At 30.8% G+C, this 26085-nt stretch overlaps 1 long non-coding RNA gene across 1 annotated transcript in view; it reads right to left on the minus strand.

Annotated features, from left to right (window-relative positions):
- The window catches only part of LOC136796434 (uncharacterized), a 100735-nt gene that overhangs the window by 14165 nt on the left and 60485 nt on the right, over positions 1-26085 (minus strand). Inside the window, exon 2 of the long non-coding RNA XR_010844143.1 lies at positions 15794-15905. This is a non-coding gene — a long non-coding RNA (uncharacterized lncRNA). The remainder of the gene's footprint in view (positions 1-15793; positions 15906-26085) is intronic.

Genomic DNA, 26085 nt, shown 5'->3' on the forward strand with positions numbered 1-26085 from the left:
TATTTTTATTTATATAATTTTTTTCTTTTCTTTTTCTCTCTAAATGATGGTTGTTGTCTTTTATTTGTATAGCCCTGATGACGACCTGAAAATCAGGTCGTCGGCATAAATAAATAGTTTTTGTTTATTTATGTCGTTTCTTTGCTGACTGCACCCCCCGACCATCTTCTCCAATCAGTTATATAATAGACAAAAATGAAGGTACTAAAGCGGAAGATGTTTTAAAAATTCGTCATTTAAACCCTGCTAGTCCATTTCAATGCAGATAAGAAATATCTTATATAAAAGACCATATGTACTAGTACATTGATTTGACAAGTCAATCAAAATTGTTTGAGCTGTTTTAGAAAAATTCGAAAATAATCTGAAAAATCGATTTTATAAAGTGACAACTTATACGACTTAAGTTTGTTATTTTATTTTTGAATGATTTTTTCGTTTTTAAGCTTGGGAGTTCACAACCAACACCATTTTGCGAGACTTGGTCATTTGGACCTCAAAGCGAGTATTTTCGTCTAAAACTCGAATTCGAAGTTTTGCACGATCAAAATAATTTCCTTTACTATATATTCTATGTATAGGTTAGTGAAAGTAATACTAGTAAGAAAATTTTATATAATATCCTTATAATCATTTATATTAATTAGCTTTTTATCCAACACAGTTGTCTTGAGTTTGTTTCTTTAGAAACCTGCTCTAATTTGTTTCCTCAGACAGTTGTGATGAGGTCAGTATATGTTGCAGTTATTACGTCATTGGGTATATGTAAATAGTTAATAAGTAAGTAAAATAAAGAGTTGGCGCTTGTATTATATCATGTGCAACACCAACTCTAATTGATGACAGCTGTGGAGGGAGCAGCAAGGATTACAGAACAGTACACACCTGTTGTATACTAAGCAGTATATAGCAGCAATATTCTCGCTCTAATGTCAAAAGTGCCCTTTATAGGATAGTGGTCTTTGGATTATGGTGACATATTTAAGGTAGAAGCTAATTTATAATTATGGTATACGTCACTTGATCAGTTTGTATTTTTAATTACTGACGTAACTAACTATTATTAAATTTAATTGATACTCTTTTTCTCTCAACTTTATTTTAAAAAACCTCCTACGTTTCGGCCCTCAGGTCATTCTCAAGGAGACAACCTCAATCATTAATGTCATATTTTCATATTGGGAAATTAGCCTGCAAAAGAGACTTTTTAAAGGAAATATGACATTAATGATTAAGGGGGTAAAAGTAAATAATAGATTTCTCTTAACAAATTTTTACGGCGATCTCCGCCGGGAGGGACCTGACTAGAAATTGACACCACCGAAAGAAGACTAGAAGAGAAACAGAGAAGAAAATAAGTTGGATAAGAAAATCGAAGAGAGAACTCTGCCATCTTATGGTAAATAGGGAGTACAATTCTAGATGTACGGAGTCGAGGACTGTTCGAAACTTTTGGCAGAACATAGGCTGACGAAGAGACTTCTTCCTAGAATCTGAGGGAGGACTGGACTATTACTACCACAAAATATTCAATGAAAATACTGTCTGTCTGATTCATTTCATATGGATCATTTATATCTTTCTTAATTTCAGTTAAAACCACCTCAAATCAATGGAAAACTTTAAAAAAACAAACTGGCTTGGATATAAACATTTATTTGAACGAAAATAAGCATAAAAATATAAACGTATAATCAAAATAAAACATTTAGCAATAAAATAAAGAATAGAAATTAAAATAAAAGTAGCTTTCAAGATAAAATGAAATGAATAAACTGAATAATGAAAACAATAAACAATTATATAAAATAAAATACTGTCTGCTTCTCCGATAGGTCAGAGGAGATATCTCTCAATACCAGCAGGAATATTGTTCCGAAGTTGTATACGCAGTTTTTATGGCCAACCTTCAAAAGTTGGTGGGCCCACGTCTATACTCATTTAAATTATCGTATCAAGTTGTTCTACCTTAACTAAATTGAATACTATAATCGCACTCATCGGACTCAGTGGCTTTCCATTAATCATAAGCAAATGAAATATTCAAGCACAACATAACTCACACAGACAGGTCTGGTAAAAAAATCAGACCAACGAATTAATAGTGAACAGAATCTCCACTAACCTTTATTCCTACATTTAAATATTACAATATAAAGTATAAATACATCTGTTTCTTTAAAAAAAAAAAAAATAAACTTCTTTTGATCGAGTCTGCTCTATAACCTTCGACAATTCCTACCCCCTACATATTTCCTTATAATCCGCTCCTACCTCACTGATAGAACCTTTAAAGTAAATCATAACCTAGCCAACTCATCTCTCTTTTCTCAGTCTGCCGGTGTTCCTCAAGGTAGTATCTTAGGTCCCATTCTTTATACGGTTTTTACAGATGACATCCCAACCCACCCTAACAACATACGCTGATGACACATGTATACTGTCTATAAACAACGACCCAACTAATGCATCACAAACACTACAGACATACATAACATCTATTGAAGAATGGTGTCAAAACTGGAGAATCAAAATAAATCCTGACAAATCCCTCCAGATCACCTTTACTCTCTGTCGTAAACCTCTACCCTCCTGTCCTACAGTATCCTTTCTAAATACTCCACTAACGCCTGTCGAACATATTAGATACTTAGGACTCCATCTCGACAAGAGACTTACTTGGAATCCACACACAAACAAGAAACTGCTCGAAGATTCCGATTGCTACAACACTTACTTGACAAACGCTCTAAACTTCTCATTCACTACAAAAAATTAGTATACACTACGATAATCAGACCAATTTGGACATATGGAATTGAGCTCTGGGGCTCCACCAAACCATCAAATTCCTTCCGCATCCAATCCTAACAATCCAAAATTCTACGAAAAATCCTTGATGCTCCTTATTACGTTACAAATAAACTCATTCACAAAGACCTTAACATCCCATTCGTTGCAGAATTGGCCCAAAACAGATATGCGTATTTTCATTCCAAACTCCTTAATCATCCTTACCCATTAATTCTTAATATTTCATCCTTAACAATCACCGATAATCCTCCGAGGCGTCTGAAAAGAAGATAACACTAATTTAAATTAATGTTTGAAGTACCACCGATGGGTGGTTCCTTCCCAAGATTTTCAAGTGTATATGAAACATACAACATATTTACTTATTGTATTATTTTGTACAGTTGTAAATTACATTAAATAAATTTAATAAAAAATAATACAAATAATACAAATAAAAATAAAATGTAATTAAATACGACTATTTACAAACTAATATAACTTGGTGTGAACAACTTTTTTAGTAAATTATTTGTTGTTGTATATGTAACACAACATCACTCTATATATTATAAATATTTTATAATATCAGTCTTCAATGACATTACTAATTAGTAATTGACCTTCGAACAGAAATCCAATTATATAAGCTTTAAGAGTCAAATATATATAGGTCATTATTCTAAATTAATTTCTGGAGTAGTGTAGATCATTTAGTGTACTTGGCAAGAGATGGTATACTAAATGATTTAGAGACAGGACACAGAGATATATAAATATAGAATGGCCATTGACTGGGCTAATGTGTATAAATGTGACCTTGACCGTGGAACTACGTAGCAGCTGCATTGCCATCATACTATCTGTAATATACTATATGTAATATACACTACAGTATCTTTATATAATCATACGTTATCATATAATATATACTTTCGAGAGTTCCAGAGTGGTATTTATTTTAATTTTATAATTAGCAGGAGATATGCCTGTGGTGTGAAAGCAAATTGGACACCTGTGTTTTTATTATCGGCTTATCAATGATTAATTATCATTATGCGATATTTCAAGAACAAATTACTGCATTCCTCAGCCTCTTCTGTTTTGATTCTATTTTTTGTTTTATCTCTAATTGGTCCATTAGCATTAATGGCTTTTTTTCCTTCTCAACGTATAATTAAAATATTAAAAAATTAACAGCAAATAATATATGAATATGAAACCTAAATTGTGATCAAAATGAATGAAATAGTAAAAATATGTATTTTTTAAAAGTTAATTCATACAAAATAATGAGAAGTATAGTAAGACACACACCAATAATTAAAATATGAATTAATTAAGAAGGAAAAATCACTAAATCCTCACAAAATATTTATCTGGAAAAAGTTTTCACTAGTAATAATGCCCCAAACAAATTGTAAGGGTAAATAGAAGAGAAAATTTACCGTCAATATTTTTCCAGGGAGGAGAAAAAAAAACAAGTTGAAGAGTCACGTTCATTTAAATCTCATTATAATTGTATATAAAATATTATTTATATACCTCGACAATAAATATTTAATATTTTAGATATTATTATTTACGTATCATAGGGAAAGAAAAACAACAGAACCTTAAATCTACAACAGAAAATACATGAGCAAGATAATTTTTGTTATTTAATAATAACATAGTTTCACAGACAATAAATAAATAAATAAAGATATATATTAAACTTCTCAAAATTCATTAAATTGGAATAGAAAAATTCATACTACCAATTCAACATATATTGTATTTTCACACACTACCTTTTGAAGTTATATCTACAATAATAGGTATATAAATAGACCAGAATTAAACATTTGATTGACACAAGACAAAGTCCAAGATAGGACAGGGGAATTATATTATAGACAAGTTGAGCTAATGACCAAAGGTTGCAACTTTTAATTTATATAACTTTAATCATATTGTTAAAACATAAAATTTCGTTATTATTATATAATACTACAAATAATGAAAGTGTAGTAAAGATCTTTCAAGAATATGGCCGAAATAAAGGCGAGCGAAACCTCTAATCGAAAGAAAATTCGAAACGGAATGACAGAGGGTAATGGTGAGTTAGAGGATGATCTTGGTGTGACCTCTTACTTGTGTGCCGAGTCAAAAAGAATACATAGGCTATTTGGTTTTAGAAAAAAATCGCGGACGTTGTACGGCGTATGATCTTTTTTTAATTTGATTTTTAAACGTAAAACCACAAATTTTAAATGAATTAATTGTTTTTTGGTCGATTAAAAATTAATTACTGAAAAGATTAACAAAAAGGAAACATTCCCCAACCGTTAGATAGACACTCCTAAATGAGTCTGCCGTTGTGTCCATATGGTCTTTATTTCAAAGGGTTGGTAAGAAGCCCTTCTGTGTTTGTAATTTTGGATCCTACCGAATATTATGTACAAGAAATATATCGTTAATAATTTTCTGTCAAAGTTTCAATTGTAAAGATTTGAAAAAAAAAACGATTAAAGTAGTTTGAGACGTTTTCTAAGGCTACGCAAATTATTAACAATTTGTAATTTCATAATTAAATTTTAAACAAAAATGAATTATTAGATAACTAAATAACATAATAAAAATAAATTCTACTCCTTACTATCACTATAATGTGATAATTATATTGATATGATGATTATAGTACGGACTCGTTCCATTCCAACATCTGGTTCGCAGAAGAACTGAATGGACTTCTTCGAAGGTGGCGGAACGTCCTTGGTCCAGTTTCCAAAAAGGAAACAAATAAGACAAAAGGATAAAAAGAGAAAAATCCTGAGGGACAGAGAGAGATAGATGGAGTGAGTGAGAGAGAGGGGAGGAGCGTGTGAGAGACGGGTAAGGTTCAGAGCCCGTTATCAGATCCGGCTGACTTGGGGGATTCCCCGGTAGCCATTGTAAATCCAAGCAGCTCTCTACTCTTGGCCACGGTTGCCTGGTGCAGTTCCTGGAAGGCAGCCGATCTAGGGGGGATGAAGGAGTCTTGGCACATCCTGGAAGTGGAGGGTAGCATCCTATAGAGTAGCCATTGGTTTATTTTTATAATTTAATTACCACCCAGAGATCTTCCCATGCTCTTCGGATGAGATTAGGACTCGACGAAATAATCAAAATAATGGCGACTTGGACCAAAGACCGTCCAGTACTTGGACATCCGACCGGAAGCAGTGATTGCTGTGCCATCTATTGATTTGCCAATAGCTATCCGATGGTTGCATTTGATTAGCAGCAACTAGAGCGTGGAACCGAGTTTAGCATTTTATAACTGTCCCTTCTATCGCAACGGCCTTCAAGAGCTTTGATGAAAAATGGTTAATGGGAGAACTTTCAAAACGGCCAATGATTGATAAGTTATATTAACTTAGTAGATCTATTTGTTTAAAGTATTTCTGGCCAGGAGAAATAACAACTGAGGTCCATTTTTAGAGGTATTTAGTTTTAATATTTCTGCATACTTTGTATGGAAACGTAGAAATAAATAAAATAAGGATAGAAAATAAATATCTCAGAAAAGCCCGCAACATTTCATCATTTATATAGTGTTGTTGATCCTCGTTCCTAAAAACCTTCAACTTAGCTTTTCAAGATTCATTTTCTTAATTTGGATTTTTTTTTTCTTAAGCCACAGAAATATAACCTGAATATTGACCCTTTAGTCACATAGTATCAGTGGTTTGGACTAACAAAAACCAAAGTCCAAATTCGAGATTTTTAGAAAATTTAATTTGAAAAAAATAACAAACAAAAAATATTTTAGAATAAATTTTACCAAAAATAGCTTGTGCTGAAAAATAATTAGAGAAGAAGAACGATAATAATATCAATAAATCAATAAAGAGTTCATTACAGGATGTCTTGGATCAGCCTGGACTTCAGTCTTCGCGATGAGGTTGGACTGCCCAAGTTATAAGCAACTGCTACTTTAACTGTTGGTAGATCGGAGTGCAATTTCGTAAATCGTTTTTTGATGCAGTTATCCATCGATTCCACTTAGACACCTCTAAAAATGGATATTGGTTGTTGCCCCAAGTCATATTGTGCCAGTGAATATTTTTATTAGTATTTATTAAATTAAATATGTATTGAGTTGAGCATCGAGAAGGAAATACCCGGTCTTTTGGGTCTATTTTTCTCTATTCTTTTACTGAAGGCTGGCACATGGCAACTAAATACCCAGAGTATTGGTCTGGCAAATTAAATACAGGAAATTTCGACATGAATGTCTCTCCACGGTCTGGCGATCTTTATATCTTGATCTTGAGGCTACCGCCTGGAGGGATTGCAATTGCCGTGGGCTTATGAGGCACAAACTAACAGAACATTATTTTATTTTATATCATCTTAATTTTAGTCCTTTCTGCTTTTTCATTATTTGTTTTAAAAATAATTTTTTAACATGTTAAGAGAAAAAACTACTATATAATTCAGTAAATCTAAATAATTAACACTACTTACTAATTTCTAAATAAATATATAAATTAGATATTTAGTATTAAATTTTAATTAGTTTATTTATTATTATACATATTAGTGATTCCTTTTATTTCCTCTAACTATGGCAGAGTCCTCAATTTTGACTATTAACTGTATATAGTTTTCATTAAAGTATTCAACATTTGGGGTGAAATAACGGTTTTTTTCTTCTCCTAGGCTCTTGGATTATATACTTTATCGTCATCAGAATAAGAGAAAATTCTTCTATCCAAGGTAACTAAAATATTTAAGTAGGGTTAAAGTATTCATGAGAAATAAATTTTGCATATTAATCACGGAAAATGTTCAAACAAATTGGATTCAGCTATCCTTTATCTTGTACATATTTTTTTATCAATCAGAAAAAACATATACATTGTATTTATTAGAGACTATTGATAAGTATTTATAAAATCATTAATAATAACAGAGTTATATATTCATAAGATATAAGGGAAAGGTGTAGAGAATGCGAGAGTTTGGAAAATTCCTAAGGCTGTGGCATAGGTCCAACAGGGTACGAGCCAATCAAACAGTCCCAATCTAATCCACACAGCCAATGGCACTTCGATATTCGATAAATATCGATGTTGACCTATCGATAGACAGGAATGTATAGCACGTAGCCACCGCTCTAATTGGCTATCGATTACAGGCTATCTTCATAAATATTTAAACCGATCTGAATAGCAAATGCTAAATGGTACCTGATCCACATCAATCATATCTCTTAGGCTCCATGTAAAGTATCCATCTCCTTATATAGTCACCGCTGGTCTTCATTAGCAATTAGCAATGATGGGCTTTGTCTAATATAACACATAATCAATAGGCAATGTGGTGATGTTGTGGCGGCAGAAGTAAAAACTTAAACAAAAATATATTTCTATGTGGTTCCAAATACATTCTCAGAAATATATATTTAAATATTTTGCTTAAATTCATCAGTTAATTGGCCCATGAAACTCCCAGACCTCCATTTAGTACGTCCCTACAGCTGTTGATTCACAGAGTTACTACCTCATGATTTGAACCGGCATTCGATGACGTTAATTCCATAGAAACGATCAGCTGGTTTTATTTCATTCATTTTTTTTTTCTAAATTTTTAAATTTGTTTGTTGCCAAATTCAATTTTCACAAATATTCCCGTTTTATAACTTTCCTTTCTCAAAGAATATTTCCCGTTCATATTGCTACTGATCATGGCTAAAATTTTGGGTTAAAAAAGTTATTGACAGACGTCAAAAAAGAAATCAAACAATACAAAAAAAAAACAAAACGATTAAGCTACATCGCCCCACTTCGCAGAGTTTCATTAGGGATTTCATCCGGCAAGTAATCCAAAGACTGGATTGAGGTTCTTGGGACTAAAAATGGACTAAAGCCCGGCAAAGTGGAGTGAAGTAATAAGGCTTAGTAAATAGTTATGTAATATTTGAGTCCGTGTTCATTTATTTTTGTTAAATGGTTATGTTTGGTAAAAACATCACCTAGTCACGAAAGACCATTAATATTTTATTTACATTTCCTTAAATTTGCTTTATTAGTTTTTTAAAAAAACATTTTTCGTTTGTTCGATATTGTATATTTGAAAGTAAACTTTCTGATTTTAAAAACTGAAATAATAGAGAGCTACCAATACGTAGATCTCTACACGGCTGATCACTCCATAATAATTGAGATCAAATTTATTGAAATACTGATTTTATTGTTTTCGTCGTCTCAAAGGGTTTTTATAATCCTAAGCTATTGAGGTGTGACCTGAAATATGGGCATTTCTGGAAAATATAGTTAATTGTCAAATTGATGTTATAATATTGAAATTTTGACAAATAAAAAATAAACAATATTTAGGTTCCCTCTTGAATTAGACAGGGTCAACCAAGGATCTTCTAATATGATTTTTATAATGGTTCATATTAAAGGGTTTTTTGAAGCTCGAAAAACGAATATAAAATTTATTTCACTATACAAAAATATTTTGCTCTATTTGCTAAGTCAATCAGTCGAAATTATTTCAGTATTGTACTCATATTATAACACAATGGAGGTAATTATATACCAAACTACTTGTTTTCATCTTTAGAATGAGGAAAAAATATTGCCTTATAAAAATTGGGCCATGGGACGAAGTTAAAGCCGATGTACAAACATTTCTCAGAACAAGAGCTTATTTTATTTATTTCTTCAGAGAAGTATATTTAATATGGTCCTACAAAATGACATCAATCGATCGGTGTCAAAATAACACACAAAAATTATAAACATAAATGAAATTTGAGTTATACTTTTGATTATTAAAGCGCTGTGAAGGCTCCTACGATTTATAAGCTAGGACATTAGAATATGAATTAATTTCTAACGGTAAAACTAATAATTCAATTAAAAACACAATTCAATAAATAAAGCAAAATAAGATTTACGATTAATAAATTGACAATAACGAGCAAATGAATTCGTGATAAGTGTGGAGAGAATTTTATTAAATTTAAAGAATGAAATATAAAATATATGAATGAATACAATATATCATAAATATAACACACTACATAAAATAATATATACATTAAATAACATGATATTTAATATAAAGAATAAAAAATAAAGGAGCATTAAAACTAAAGGGCAGCTAACGGATACGATAAAATACAAAATGATATAGAAATACGATAAAATAAAGATCTTAGTATACAATAATAAATATAATTAAAATCACATATACACGTTGGAGGACCCTTGCGAAAGACAGAACTGGATGCGTTAAGTCTTGATGTGGGGAAGACAAAAGGCGAATGTATGATGATGATAAATTTGACCAGTCAATAATTTTTAACTTCTTCGAAAATCTGTGTTTAAAGTTGCTGAATCAGAGTTGAGCTTTAGGGCTCTACTTAACCTTTGAATTCCTCTAGTATCCAATCCTTACGATCCAAAATCTTTACTGCTCCATACTTTTCCAGAAATAAAATCATCCATAAAGACCTTAATGTTCTTTATGTAACCGATCTAGCCAGAACCAGATACCATTCCTTTCTTCCATTCCTGACGATCGTCTGAGGCGCCTGAAAAGAAGATGGCCACGAGACATCCTAATGTAAAAACGTCATTTGAGTACTACCACTAGGCAGTTTCTCTATACGCCTGTATCACTCCATTATAAACTAAAATGATATTTACTGGATGTATGTATATGAATGTACAGTTGTAAATAGCTATGAACCAAATTTTTTAAAAAAGCCGAAATATTTTTTTGGTCGGATATATACAAAAAAATAAATTAAGTCCAAAATTTTGAAATTTTCGATTCAGTTGGTAGAAATTAACTTTTAAGTTCTTAAAGATCAAATGAATGAAAACATAAAAAATTGCAGAGGTTATTTGAAATATGTTTTCTCTTGGTTCTTACATGCATTGCATAAATAAATGGATCTTTGGATAATATCTTTATCTGTATAATATAAATCTAAGTATTTGAATAATATTTTTCGAAACAGAGTGATAAAAAAATTTTTTTTATTGAAATATGCGATTCCACTTCCGTTGCCTCCCTCGAAAATATACTGTTATTAGGAGGAAAACATCTAAATCAAACATAAATCTAAATTCGATCAAACTTTATTTGTAAATGCTGAGTATTGGTTAGTAAGGTCAGTATTGCTAGTGTAAATAGAAAATTAGAACCAGCTATAAAAAGTTTTATTCAATTTTGTTTTGTTTAATTATTCAACCAAACAGGGTTATAGAGAGTGGAACAATTTTCCGGGTCATTAATAAATCATTCTATTTTTAATTACGTAAACAAAAGAATACATAGCGACCTATAATTTACATATCGATGGCTTACTTCACAGTAGTATTAAGTAAATTTCCACTGGCTTTACAAAAAATACAATGAAAGGTTCTCTCTTAATTGAGAAAATTAACTGAAAAGTTATAATTTTCCCAAAAGAGATAGCCTTTATTTGTATTATTTGTAAAGTTAGTGGAAATGTACTTAACACTACTGTGAATTAAGCCATCGATATCATCATTACTTTCTCTTCCATCTATTTTTTTTTACAAAGATACACACGTACAATAAATAAAACAAACAGTTAGATATAGAAGAAGAGAGAAAGAAACTTATATTCATTCATGCTGCCCAAATACATCGGGTTGCCACATTACACAGCATACTGATCAATCCGTGATCGGACATATATAAATTACATTTTTTGATATGATACAATATAATAGAAAGATAACATTTTTTTTCCACAGTATTCTTTTATTAATTAATTAATTAATATCAGTCTACAAACTGAATACAAGCTTTTCAATTTATTCCTTTTTTTTCTTTCCCCTCCATTTTACAACCCTCATTCCATTTTATCAAAAAATTCCCCTATATAACAAATATTAGAATATAAAAAATAACAAAGTAGTAAATAAATAAAACAACAAAGATATGCGATGCATGCATGCCATCCCTCCTCTGGATAACTCCAGTGAAAAGAAAATACAGGAAATTTGTAAAAACTATACAATGTAGAGAACAATTGAAGAAGATAAATTTACAATATATTTTTCTAAACTAACACTCGATTCAATTTTCTAGTTGAGGTTTTTAGAAAAAAAAAAGGTTACCTTTAATAAAAAATAACAACTTCATTAGATGTATTATTTTTTAATTAATTTGGAATAATAGTAATTGACCTTGCTTCGACATGAAAAAGAAAATTATTATAAAAAATTAGATGAAAGAAACAATTTATTAATTTTTTATTCAACACAATTTTCAAATAAAATCTTTACAAAATCCATTATTTTTATGATATATCCATCAATTTATATGTTGTTATACTCACATTGTAAATTATTTAAGATCTTGGGCAGTGTTATGATCGTCTCAGATAATTATTTTACCTGCTGTACTATCAGTAATTTTTAATATTAAAATATGTCCATTCAAAAAATATACTAAAAATTGTTCCGTACAACAGTTAAAAAAACACATATAAACAATGAATAAAAATCCGTCTGTCGAAGTCTGGGTCTAATTTTAACTAAAAATATAAATAACAAAACGTTTATAATATTATTATACATCTGTATAATATATTTATTGTTATACATACTGTAATATACTTAGCTCGAGAATTAGGAATAGTTCTGATAAGTTGATCGTGAACTTAACCTCGATTAATAAAAATATAACACTTGTCTTAATTTAAAAATATATATTATTAGAGCGGATAAGCTCAATAGTAAGGCTTAGTAGAGACCCAAGGACCCGGGTTTGAATCTGGTAATGGGAGGTTATTATTTATTCTGTTACTGTAGCTTTGTGTCAACTCTGTGGGTTCGGGAGTCTCTCGGGATCCACCCTACCTTGATTGGGCAAAAATCTGGTGGTGGAGTATGATTACGAACATATTACCTCCTTGCACAATCTTTGGTCTAGTATCACAGTCTTGGCTTACAAAGTACTGTACCTAGTGCCTTCATGGATTGTAACAGTAAACATTTATATATATAAATAAAATATATATATCTTTCATTTCAGAAATATTTTCGTCTAAGAAACGGGACATCTTTATTGCTTTGACTATAAATTCCAATGCTAAGTTTTTGTTTTATATCCGCATTAATATTAGTCCGATTAATTTTTGTCGTTTTTTTTTTTAGCTTGTTAGAGAATTTTTCTCTCCAACGAGGCTATGGAATGTTTCCGGAGACGTATGGAATTCCAATTATTTGAAAAGTAATAAAACGTGAACAAGATTCCATGGAAAGTTTCGTAAAATAGTTGTAACATCTGCCGTGCCCACTCCTTCCTTACTTCCTTACCTTAAGGCCACACTGGCAAATATTGAATAGACGTGGGCCCCTCTCACAGCACAAAACTATTGCCCAGAATTTCAGTGTCGACTAAACATTTCACGATGGAATGACGGTGCCTCCCATTGTACTCAGCCATAGCTGCCTACGTCGCTTCATTCAGGGCTATACCGAACGCAAGTATGATAGTTGCATTCTGTTCAGCGTTAATGTTTACTTTTAAAAAAAATTGTGAATTGCAAGAGTAATGATTCCCTGCCTTCACTTTTCACAGGAGGTGGTGCAAGTGGCGAAAGCTTTCGAAAACCTAAAATATATATATATATATATATATTCACAATGAAAACATCTTTAAAATTGTTTGCAAAATTTTTGGCTAAGTGAGAGATCCTAAAAGTTCCGATACAAACATTGTCTGCGTATCTTTGCTAATGTTGGCTCGATATATATTTACTATCTTGTAATTATTATTATCATTTTTTTTTTTAAATTTTAAGTTAACTAGACAAATTAAAGCAGCATTTGGATAGTTCTGGGTGATATAATTATATGTATTGATTTCTATGGTACCTATCGTGAACTGAACGTTTTCCAATAGAAACCTAATAAAAATATTTATAAAATAGAGTAAAAAGTACAATATTGTAGCTTAAAAGTTCAAACAAATCTACAATGAGATTTTAATACGTTGAACATTAGGCAAGAAAAACGCATTCTTGCTGAACCATAGTTTTGTACGATATCTATATAATTTTTTCTACCATTTGCAAATTCTTTGCTGATACTGTTGCAATTTAAGTGACATTCCAAAACTGATTTTAACTTTATTTAAATTACTTTACAGTGAATATGAAATAATTACAATCACTGTGTACAATAAAATGACTGTTTTTCATAACTATTTTACTCGGGGCAAGTACTAAGGCACAGTACAGCCTTAAATATCAAAATCATTATGAGCTGTTTTGGCGTGGAAGGTATTTGGGGCGAAAAAGATAAAAAAAAAAAAACCCACAAAAAAACGAAAACAAATGCGATTTGGAATCGGAAAGCTTCGAAACGCAAAGATCGCAAAAGACAATGTATCGACAATTTAACCCGATTTACTTCTTAGAGTAAGAAAGCAAAACTCAAGAAACTTTCATTTACTAGTCTACATACGTCCATGTTTGTGTAAACTGTTTATTGCTATTTTTGTGATTTTCGAAAAAAAAAATTTTAAATCGGAGAAAACCAAAATTATGAACAAAAAAATTATGTTTTTCTTTTGCTATAAAAATTCCTATTTCAGGATTCATCAAGATGAGAAAAACGAATATAAATTTAGTTTCAAACAAGAATACTACAGTTTAACAAAAGATAACGATGTAATAAAATCAGACTCGGCTGATTACCATTAGAATCAGTTTTTTCCATTTTTCCTTTTTCTTTTTTTGATATTCATGAAATTCGTTAATATTTTGTATTTATCCATTGTTCATTATTAATAACGAAAAAAACTGTTTAATTAATTTTAATAAAGGGAATGGAAGGTACATTAGGGAAATTTTTAAGAATAAAAACTAGCTGATATTAAAGACCATATATTTATTGTCATCAATTTTATCAGAATCGTTAGAGCCGTTTAAACAAAAAAATGTGAAAAATCGATTCTATAACGTGGCACATTCTCAGTCGATTTTATCGATTTTTGCGAAACTTTGTTATTTCGACTAAAGGGACCTCAAAACGTGTATTTACGAAGAAAATTAGAATTCGAAATTTTTCACTATCACAATATTTTCTGTTACGATATATTCTATATTTTGGGATGTTGAAGGTGACAACAACATAGTGTGCATTATTATTCACAGAGTAATATTTCAATTTTGGAATACCCAATATTTGTTAAGTTCCTTACGAAAGTTGTTTACTGAAGTTTGTTCAAACTTTTCAAGAATATGAAACTCTTAGCTTTGACTTAACAGTTTTCAGTTTAGGCACATAAAAGCCTATGTTAAGAATTGAGAACTGATTCATTGCTAGTAAAAGTCAGATTAGGTCAGAAAGATTTGTAAACTGAAAAATCGTTTTCATAAAATCTATTTAACGTTATTTTTCAGTCAGAAGCATTTTAGATAGAGTTCTTGATTTAGGAAATGTCTTTTTATTCAATAGAGGCAAGAATATAAAAATTATAATCAAAGCAAGAAATAGCAAAGGGATTAAATGCAGTAATTTTAATTTTATACTCACAGTGTAATGACAATAATAAGGCCTATTTGGACATAAGGAGTTGAGTTTTGAGGCTCCACTAAACCTTCCAATTCCTCCCGTATACAGTCCAAAATTTTCAATGCTCCCTACTTTTCCAAAAATAAAATCATCCATGTTGCATATGGAACCGATATAGCCTGAACCAGATATCAATCCTCCCATTATAAACTTCCTAATCACCCAAAACCACTAGTTTCTACTCTTACTTCCTCTTCCATTCCTAACAATTTTCGCCTGAAAAGAAGACAGCCTCGAGACCATCCAATTTATAAATATTATTAGATTACTACCAATCTAGTTTCTTTACATGACCTTTTATATCATTATGATCTTACACCAAATTTACTAGATGTATTTTTATGTAAATACAGTTGTAAATATCAACAAATAAATTTTTTTTAAATACTTACAGTGAGAAGTGTTTGCGAACTCAAAGACTAGCTACCTTTGCCATTGCAATGATGAGCCATTAATGGAATGTTTGGCAACAATTTGCATCAAAATGAAGCCAACTCCGCTTACCTGCGAACAAAATAAATATTGCGTCAGTGATGAAATAAGATAAAGATAAATATAGAGATTCTAAAAAGAGGAAAATTGATAATTCTGCGTGGAAAGGTTGTCTATTGTGCAACCGCGAAGGAAGCACGTGCCTGCACAATCAATAAATCGCATAACAGAAATCACTAGAGCCTTTATCATCTTTTCAAAACGAAATTTAGCCATCCATTTTATTACCACACCTAATTTAGTAATGATATTATTAAAAATCAAATTCAGAAATATGATTTTTTTTTCTAGCTGTAATAAAATTTCTAGGTGATAAATATTTTGAAAAAAAAAAAAAAAACGAATCAAAGAGATATTGAAGCACAATTTGATTTTATAGGGCAAAATATTTTAAAGGGAGTATTCTTTGAGCGAGAGGCGAGATTTTGTTCATCGAGAAAATAATTACAGAAATGAAAAATTTAAAAAAAGCGTCGGCTATACTAAAGCACTTTAGGTTTTTTTTCCACCACAGATGTAACGAAAATCGATTTAAATGCTTCATTAATGCTTAAACGATAACTTGAATTAGAGAGGCTGTAGTGGTGCACAAAATTATAAAAATGAACTATATATATTTACGGAGGAGTTTATTTAAAAAGCGTACATGCTCCATGCTAAACAGCATACTATATGTATGTAATGTAGAGTTAACATTGTAATATGTTATAGTACTACACTAAAGATGTTAAAAGAAAAGATAACAGGAACAAAATAAAAAAACAAATAACAAATAAGGTATAAAATACAATAGCTAAAATGATGCAATTGGAACATGTGGTTAGAGAAGGCAACTAATTATTTAATACAAAAGCTAACAAGAATTAAAAGTAAATGTATAATTGAAATAAATGAATATGAATACAGTACAGATATGGGAATAAACAGAATTCATTAATAAAATCAATTAACATAAGATATACAATTATATAAACATATCGGAAACCTCCAAAGCTATGAAAAGGCACTACCGCCCCTTCGAAAAAACGCGATGGCCTACAATTTTCGGGAAAATGTGTATTAATAATAATAAAAGTATAAAGTGCGATATTTTAATCTGTAGGAAAATTGTTTACAATAATTTATTATGAATAGCTACTTTTTTTTGCCTGTTAATAAATATAACTAACATATTTGAAAATTACTATTATGACAGACGAAACAGAAATATAATTTAAGCAGATTTCTAAAACAACCGCAATCACAAAATAAAGGAAACTTGATTTACTCCATTGTCATTTTAACCTTCGCAATCAGCTGATTGTTCAAAGTTCTTGATCAAGAATATTCCTCTGATATATATTTTTTCTTTCAGTGTCAGACAGAGTGAATAATAATAACTTTTATCCACTCTCATGCGCTTGTATTCTGATTTAATTTATAAAAAAAATACAATTTGATGAAAATGATGTAATAATATATACGAGGGCATTGGACCTAATTATGGTCACGGTTACATGAAGGGATTAGATGAAAAGTGGTGGAACGAGGAAGGGACTTAGCGACCCAGTTAGCAAATTAATACCATCCCGGACCTACCCAAAGGGCACTTCGGCCTGCTTCCAATCCTATCTACCTTCTTAATCAAAATATTTCAATATAATATCATAAAATATCTCTAATAAATTATTTTATATTTTATATAGATAGGACTAGAGAATTGTCCAATTTGGGTGATGCATGAGCTTTGCATTATAATGTATAAGTATTAACTAAGAAATGAGAAAAAATGAGTACTCCTTGTCTTATAAACTCGAAGAACTAAATTAATCTTTACTAATTTCGTCTCTTTGGACATTATTAAGAAAAAACAAATGTAGTGGACTTACACAAGTTAAGAAGTGAGGTGGGGGAGACAACGCACTGTATCTACAGTGTATCTACACGCTTCGAAAAGCAGTAAAACTAACGATAAAGATATTTGCATTAGCGTTGTCTTCCTAAGAGTATGTAAGTGGCTTCGAGGCCTTGGAGGAAGGAGTATAATGGGAGGGTATGCGGGTAGAAAAAGTGAAGCCAAAAAGGCGATTAGATGATGGGGCAAGGAGGAGGAGTAGGGGAAGAGCTCAGTTAATCACTGGTGACCTTCTGTTTCAATTTAGATTACAATGGCGTATATTCTTATTAACATAAACGTAACTCTTCCTTTTGTGGGCGTGGCATTTTTGGCTTCACTTTTGTTTTGAAGTAGAGTAGGGTGCCACCTCCTGTTCTTCAGAATGAAATGTTTACCTAAGAACGTGTGTTTAGGCCACGCTCCTTAAAGTCAACTTTACGGAAAAGTTATTGTGGTTTTCGTACTTTATTTGTAAAATCGTTCGTTTCCTATAATCTGGTATATCTATGGATGAGATTATTCTTATTTTGAGTTCAAATTATTTCAAAACACCCACGAAACATAAGAGAGTACTTTAAGGCATCGAACTTAAAAATCAGCTGTTTAGTTTGCTTAAAAATGCCCCTAAAGCAACAGACGGTCCGATTTAACAGATTGAATTTCTTTATTATTATTTTTTTGTAATTCTGAGTATTTTTTTTTGACAATAGAACCACGAGATCTCAGAAAATAATGTGAGCCATCATTTTTGAAAATCGGATAAGCCGTTTGCTTCAAAATTGTAATAAGGCTGCCAATGAGTAGGTTTCGTGAGATACCTAAACACATTACCCTCCTTTTAATTTCGCTGTAGTTGGGTAAAAATATATGTTATAGTTTTGTTCGGAATAAACATCTGTTCAATTTGCTCTTCTGTGAAGTTGGAAAGTTGACGTAGTACCTTTTCCATCTGTACCACGGATATAAATAGAACCATTGTTCAGTCACTACATAACATAAGATGTGATTACCATGGTGATTACAGGTACAGGTAGCTTGTCGAGTGCTATGTATTGTGGGCAGCGGCTGCGATAGACTATTCTAAATCAGTCAAATAACTGCCCTCAATTCAAAGCCAAATATCGCAGCCTCAGCAAACGTTGCAACAGCTGACAGAGCGGACAATGAAATCACTTCCCACGCAAACACAAGCCAACTCCACCGATCTCTCACACTCTTATCTTTTCTTTCTCTTCGTCGCTTATCAGGCTCTTCTGCAACTTATATCAGTGGTATCAATTGGGAATCCCTACTTTGATGGAACGAGCAGAAAGTGTTATCAACATACCACGCGTCTCGGCACTAGATAGGCAATACTCCACTGATGTCCTAAAAGATTTAGCAACAATTTTCCTACTACTTATATGTAACTATAAACACAAAAAATCTATTTAAGACCAAATTTTAATATTATTTACTATAAATTGTTTAAGCAAATCTATCTCAAAGCATTATCACCGCAAGCGAATGCCAATTTCTTAAAATATTAAAAAAATAAAATAGGATATATACAGTTTACACATTAAAAAAACTTAAATCTGTACCACTACAATCCATGAAGAGTGAGTGGTGCAGTAGTTTGTAAGCAAGTACCAACAGTAGTGCAAGGAGGTGATCTAAATCACGCTCAACCACCAGATGCCCGCTTCCACAGTTTAAATATTAAACACATAATATAAATAAATATTAAAAATTCTTTTCGTACTTCCCTACGTACTTAACCGCTCTGATGTGGTCAAGTTTTTTATTTTTAGTTTGCTATACAAGAGTGCCACTAAATTTTTTAGTTAAACAAGGATATCACGAAATTTTTCGCAAAAGCTCTAAAAGAACTCCATGTCTAAAAAAGTTTGAGAGCCACTGATCTAGAATTAGTCCTCTATACCTTGGTGTAAAGCAAAAAATGTTTAATAAAAATATCTAATCAAGTCAAAGTCGTGAATGGATATAATGCCTTTTACAAGTGAGGTGTATATATGTCATTCATCTTTTTTTTTTTTTTTCAGTTATTGAATTGAAGTTAAACTTCTTTAAAGTGTAATGCTTCCTTTTCTCATCAGAGGGAATTTTTTTTTAAGGCAATCCACAGCGGTATTGTTTGCCTAGTATCTACAAGTGACTAACCTATTTCAACCAAGGTGGGGGGTAAAGTTTTTCATTTTGTGGGACTGCTACCTTATGAAAAAAGTCAACGGCCAGCCGGATTCGAACCGGCGCAGCCCGCTGATTGCAGGACGATAGACCTAGGCCTAACCATCTGAGCTACGGACGGCCCTTTTTTAGTTTTTTTATATCCATATTTTTATTAAATGGAACAATTTATACAATTTTATTAGAGACGAGTAACAGTTTAGTAAGCAGGTGTATTAAGTATACTTGTATCAGGATTATGATATATTTAATTTCATTAAGCTGATTGTAAATAAGCTAAATTGTGTCAAACATTGTAATTCTTTGGCTAGTTTTCAAAGTGAAACGACCTTAGGCATAGAGCAAATTGGTCTGTTTCGACGAAATGTGCAACGCTTTCCAATTATAGGAAGTGCATAGGTTATGCACATGCGCCTCGATGACCCCCTTATATCTTAATTTTCCTTATTTGTTGTAAATACTTAGGCATAGTAAAGTCATTTTTTATTTTTTTTTCTTAATCCTTGTATAGTAGCATAAGTATAGTAGCATCAGGTAGCCACTGATTTTTCTAGTAATGACTTAATCTCTTTCAATATATATATGAATTTTAAGAGGATTTCTGGATGAAAAATACAAATTATAATCGAGCACTGGTTAGTGTTCAACCAGATCTTGCCCTACCGTCTACTCAATATTCCATCAGCATTTGGAAAATTTTCAGTATAAATTATTTGTGACATACTTCAGCAATCATAAATCTATAATTTCTTTCTTTGAGAATAAATAATGGAAATGGATAAATAAAAGAGACATTTAATTTAATTTATTGGATCCATTCTTATAATTGTATTATATTTTATCTATATTTAAATATATACTCCTACCACCTTATTATATATGTATATTATCATTTGTTGTCTGCCTATATTTAATATTTTGTTAAATTTCCTGATATTATCTTACGTTAACATTATTTTATATATTTTTGCTTTTAAATGTAATTTATTTGTTCCCTTACTCCCCTACCCTGTTGATACCTAGCATCCGCCTTTAACTGATTCTTTTCTTTCCTCAGAAACGTGAGGCTCTTATTTTTTTCATTATTTTCTTTTTTTCTTGACCTTTATTTTATTTTTATTTCCCTTTTTTCTGTATTAATCATATTTTTTTATTTATTTCTTATTTGTTATTATTTCTGTTTACATTGATTATCTAATACCTTTTTTGTAATCCTCGTTTATTTATACTTTTCACTATACATTTTATTTTTATTTTCATAGCATAATCAGTTTACTTTGTTCATTTTCATTTATATTTTTACATTTTTAAAATAATTTTTAGTCATACGTTTACTTTTATGTCTGTTAACTTTTCTTTTACTATGTAACATAATTTTAGTTGTTCGTATATTTTTTAGCTCTGAGGAAACTCTGCAAAATGCGGCAAAACGTTGGCCTACAAATAGTTTTATTAATATTTGAATAATTTTTGCCGCACGTAGACTATCTTCCTTTCCTAAAAATTTATTTTATAGAACCTTTCCGTTCAAATCCTGGCATACAATTTTAAGAGTGCGAGGAGGAGTGTTCTTTTACTGTACCCTATTTATTCCCTAGGGACTATATGTTCCCTCTTCCTGACACAATTTCTATGAATGTTAAACTTCTACAGAAGATTTATAGCTTTCGAAGCTCAGACAGCTTTGAACAATTTTCTCACTTCCATTCTCATGGACATTCCAAGCTATGTTTTAGAAATGTTGGCAGAAACTAGATCTATATTCTACGAAGCGTAAGAGACCGCAGTGAGAGTCACACTGCATGAACTAGCTAGGAACCACAAGTCGCGGAAACCTGCTTTGGAACTTATGATCCTCACCTATCGATTTCCAAGGAAGAATGGACAAGTGTTAGCTTATTAAAAAAGTAATTCATATTAAAAAATCATCTTCTAGGAGCCCGACCGCACGAATTGCATAGAAACAGCAACCAACAACTGCCACTCTTGTTAACACCATACCACCACCATTGTACTAATATCATGCGCTATACATTGTATACTATACAGAATATATTATACTTTTCGAAAAGTGCAACGCTATTAGATTGCATAATTATTATCTTGGCAGCGACTGCAGTAGAATTCCTTCAATATTGGCTGGGAGCTTACAGGCTTGGTCCCGGCTATTTCCGTTCGCCTAACGTCACGTCACGTAATTAGCTAATCCTGTAGTCATCACTTTAATACCGTAAAATAAAATAATAACAAGTAATTGAATAATGTAATATCCTAACAGCAGCTTGAGTCTATGATTGGTTACAATGCTTACACTGTTGCATAATACCATACGAGGTTTGAATTTATGACAACTCACCAGGTGAACCCATTAATAACTTTTCTGGAAGATTATATCTCTACACTTCTTAACAGCTCGTTTAGTGCATACTTATAATGGTTTTACTATTCAGGCTTAGCATCTGGTAGTAAACATAAAACTAACAGACAGAATAAACAGTATATAATAATATTACTTATTTTTTCTTTTCATGTACATAGTTTGATTTTTATTCTTCTGTTCATATATATTTTCAGATAGATTTAATTTATCTTTACGTATTTTTTTTTTCATTTACTCATTTATTTTATTTATTTTGTAATTATTATTTTAGCATGAATGTGATCAGTTATCACTATAACCTATTGTCCAACAAAGACAAATTGTAATATTTATCAATAAATAAAGTTTTAAAATAAAAAAAAAAAAGTAACATCTTACATTCCTAATTTAATGTAAGATGTTACTTTTTCTCTTTGAAATAACGAAGATAGAAAAAAGGCAACAAAAACGTAGAAAAATTTGAGGATTTCGTCACTTTGACATCGAACTGAAGATATTTTTATTTATATTGATTTTTTACTTTTCTTTAAGCCTTTTTACAATTTATTACAATATTATGCTATAACAGTTGGTTTATAATTACGTTTAATATTATTCTTAACTTTAAATATATTTTTTTCAATTTCTTGGGACTGTTAATTATTTATTAAATAAATCAAATGGTATCCTTGTTTATTCTAGACACTCTTTATTATATCAACAGTCCAACGTTTCGGCCAATTTGGCCACCCTCAAGGACAATCTTCAAATATACATTCCCACCTCACATCAAAATTTAAAAATTGTTTTGCAGGCTATTCTGCCCAGGTCATTAATTATAAGTCAAACGCAACCTATTTTTTTAAAAATTCATTAATTTTTAAAACTTTTAATTTTCAATTAATCCACACTATTACTACCATATAAACAAACTATTTATCTTAAATATAGTTTAAAATAGTTATCTTAAAATCTTATTGATGATTGCCGAAATGGCCGAAACGTTGGACTATTGATGTTGTAAAAAGTGTTGAGACTTTACAAGGATATAATTTTGATTTATTTGATAAATTATTCTTAACGTTAACAATTACTCTCTAATGCGGAGAGGAACAGGAATATTAGATTTTGTATTATATATATTGGGATTTTTAAAGAAAAGTTTGAAAAAAAGTAAAGTAACTTTCTAAAAAAAAAAATTAAAAATCATATTTAAATTTAAATTCTATCTAGCCTGAACCAGATATCACTCCCTCCATTATAAACTCTCCAAGCACTCAAACCCCCTAGTTTCTAATCTTGCATCCTCTTCTATTCCTGACAATCCTCCGAGGCGCCTGAAAAGAAGATGGCCACGAGAGCAGCTAATGTAAAATGTCATTAGAGTGCTACCAATGGGTAGTTTCTCTACACGCCTGTAACACTCCAATTTAACTTAGATCAGATTTACTAAATGTATTATAATGTACAATTGTAAATAGCAATAAATAAATATTACAAAAAAAAAAAAATAATTTCTACTTTACTATTTTAATGTTTACTATACGATCGAAAAGATGATCTTTAACATAGATAAAAATATTGCCCAATATTCAAAATGTAATGAATATAAAATGCACCGCTGACAGCTGAAGGATTGGACCGCAGATGACCTCTGTGTTTGTGTGTACAGTGAGGTATTTATAGAGCTGTCGGCATCGCCGTTCTTATATACTAAAATCGATTAGATTAATTACTATCGAAATTCACTTTAAGAAGGAGCGCAACAGAGACTAAATCAAGGGTAATCGATTAGTTAAATCATCAAGAATGAAGACATGAATTCAAGAAACTGTGGCTTATACTGTGTGGTCTCGTAGCTCTCATAATAGAAATTTATTAAGAGGTGGTTATCTAAATTTACTTCATAAATTAATTCGAATAATCTCCCAATTAAAGCTAGAACAGTTGTGACACCTATCGAAAAATTATATATACTAAAAGATATAGTTTTTTTATTAAATGCAGTTGGACTGATTCTAAATTATTAGATTGGTACATATGAAATGTTGGCTTTTTTTTTTTTTTACAAATATTTCTCTTCCTGTTTTCGTTATGCTTTTGTTTTTGGCATAACCTCTTTTATAGTCTTACTGTCCATCGCCAGGGTCACATATTCAACAAAGGTGATTTTCACATAAGTGTCTCCTTTTTGTTATTAGTTTTGAATTTTGTATCGATATGAGTTCCATCTATATTCGTATAATTTTTTTGCATGAGTATAAACTTGGTAATAATGCTTCAAAAGCTGCACGTGATATAAACCAGGCGTTTGGAGAGAATACTTTTAAAGATCGAAAAGTGCAGCATTTGGACATTTTGATCTGTTTTTTTGAGAATAAACAGTATAAAAATGAAAACAGCCTGAAAAATTCGATACCTGAATTTATTGATTGTAAAGATCAGAATTTTTTTATGCTTTAAAGTCCCCCAGGGCAAAGTGTGTTGAATTGAATGGAACATAGTTTGATTAAACCAGCTTATGAAAAATGTTCAGCAGTTTTATATATTCACTTGAAAATCCGACATTTCATATCCCTCCACCTAATAATACACGAATATAAATTGCAAATTTAAACGCCAAATGTAATCGTCATACGCTAAGAACTATTTACAAATTTTAAAACATAAATAATAACAATAATAATAGATGATGGCCAAGTTGGAAACGTTTAAATTTTTATAATTTCAAATATTTTAATTTATTTATTCAAATTTTCAACTGAAAAAAATAACAATTAGTAAATTTGAGGAATCTTTGAGTAAATTTGATAATCTTGGGTAGGAACCAACCAGTGGGGCTAATTTCAACAGTTAATATTTTTAAGGCGTTTTTCCTCTATCACCAGGTTAAAAAACCCTGTGCAAACATATTCAATAATAGTAATACAATTAATTAATTAATTTACAATTTTCTTTTTATTGCTGATAATCATCAAGGTATATAAAACAATTTATTAGTATTTTTAAATATATTAGTTTACTAGAATAATGTAATTCTATACTTTTATAAAATGAGACCTTTTTTTGAAATAACAACTATTTTAATATTGAACATTCTTTGGATTTTGTTATAGTAGCTTACATATTAAATTTTTGAACTCATATTTAAAGATTTTTATGATCTTTTTTATTTATTTATTTAAAAAGTGCCTGGAATTGGAAAACGGCGTGACCAATTTTAACGAGTAGGTTAGTCGATGTACGCCATGTCACAATCTCACAAGAGGAGATCATAACAAGCAAAAAAGGCCATCCTTCCCAGCCCGTTCCGCCCCACTAAGACCCCAAGTAAGGAAAGGTCCTTCACTTATCACTTTTGAAATATTTGCTTAAAACGGGAAGAGGAGACTTAAGTTAGTCTAATCGAGGAATTTATAAAAAAACGCCTGAAATATGAAAACGGTGTGAATTTAACTTAAACTAAAATTAATTCAAGACATACAAAGGATTATTGATAGTTTTGATCAGCTTTTCGTGTAGGTAGAAGATTGATTTCAAACCACCTAGGCCGGATTCGAACCGTCGGTGCTTCTGAGCCGAGGTTACTAAGGTTTTTTTTATCGATAGATTTATTTGTTGATAGACATTACAATCTGCCACATAGTTGTGGGCAATAGGTAATAGTGATGAATGATCTCATACATACTAAAACAAAAAAAAATAAAAATAATAAAAAAAAAATAAATAAAAAAAACTCTCTTAAAATACATACAAACAAAAGAATA

Source organism: Halyomorpha halys, unplaced genomic scaffold (genome assembly GCF_000696795.3).
Source record: "Halyomorpha halys isolate HHAL.00 unplaced genomic scaffold, Hhal_1.1 Scaffold1209.1, whole genome shotgun sequence".
In the NCBI taxonomy this organism is placed as follows: Eukaryota; Metazoa; Arthropoda; class Insecta; order Hemiptera; family Pentatomidae; genus Halyomorpha; species Halyomorpha halys.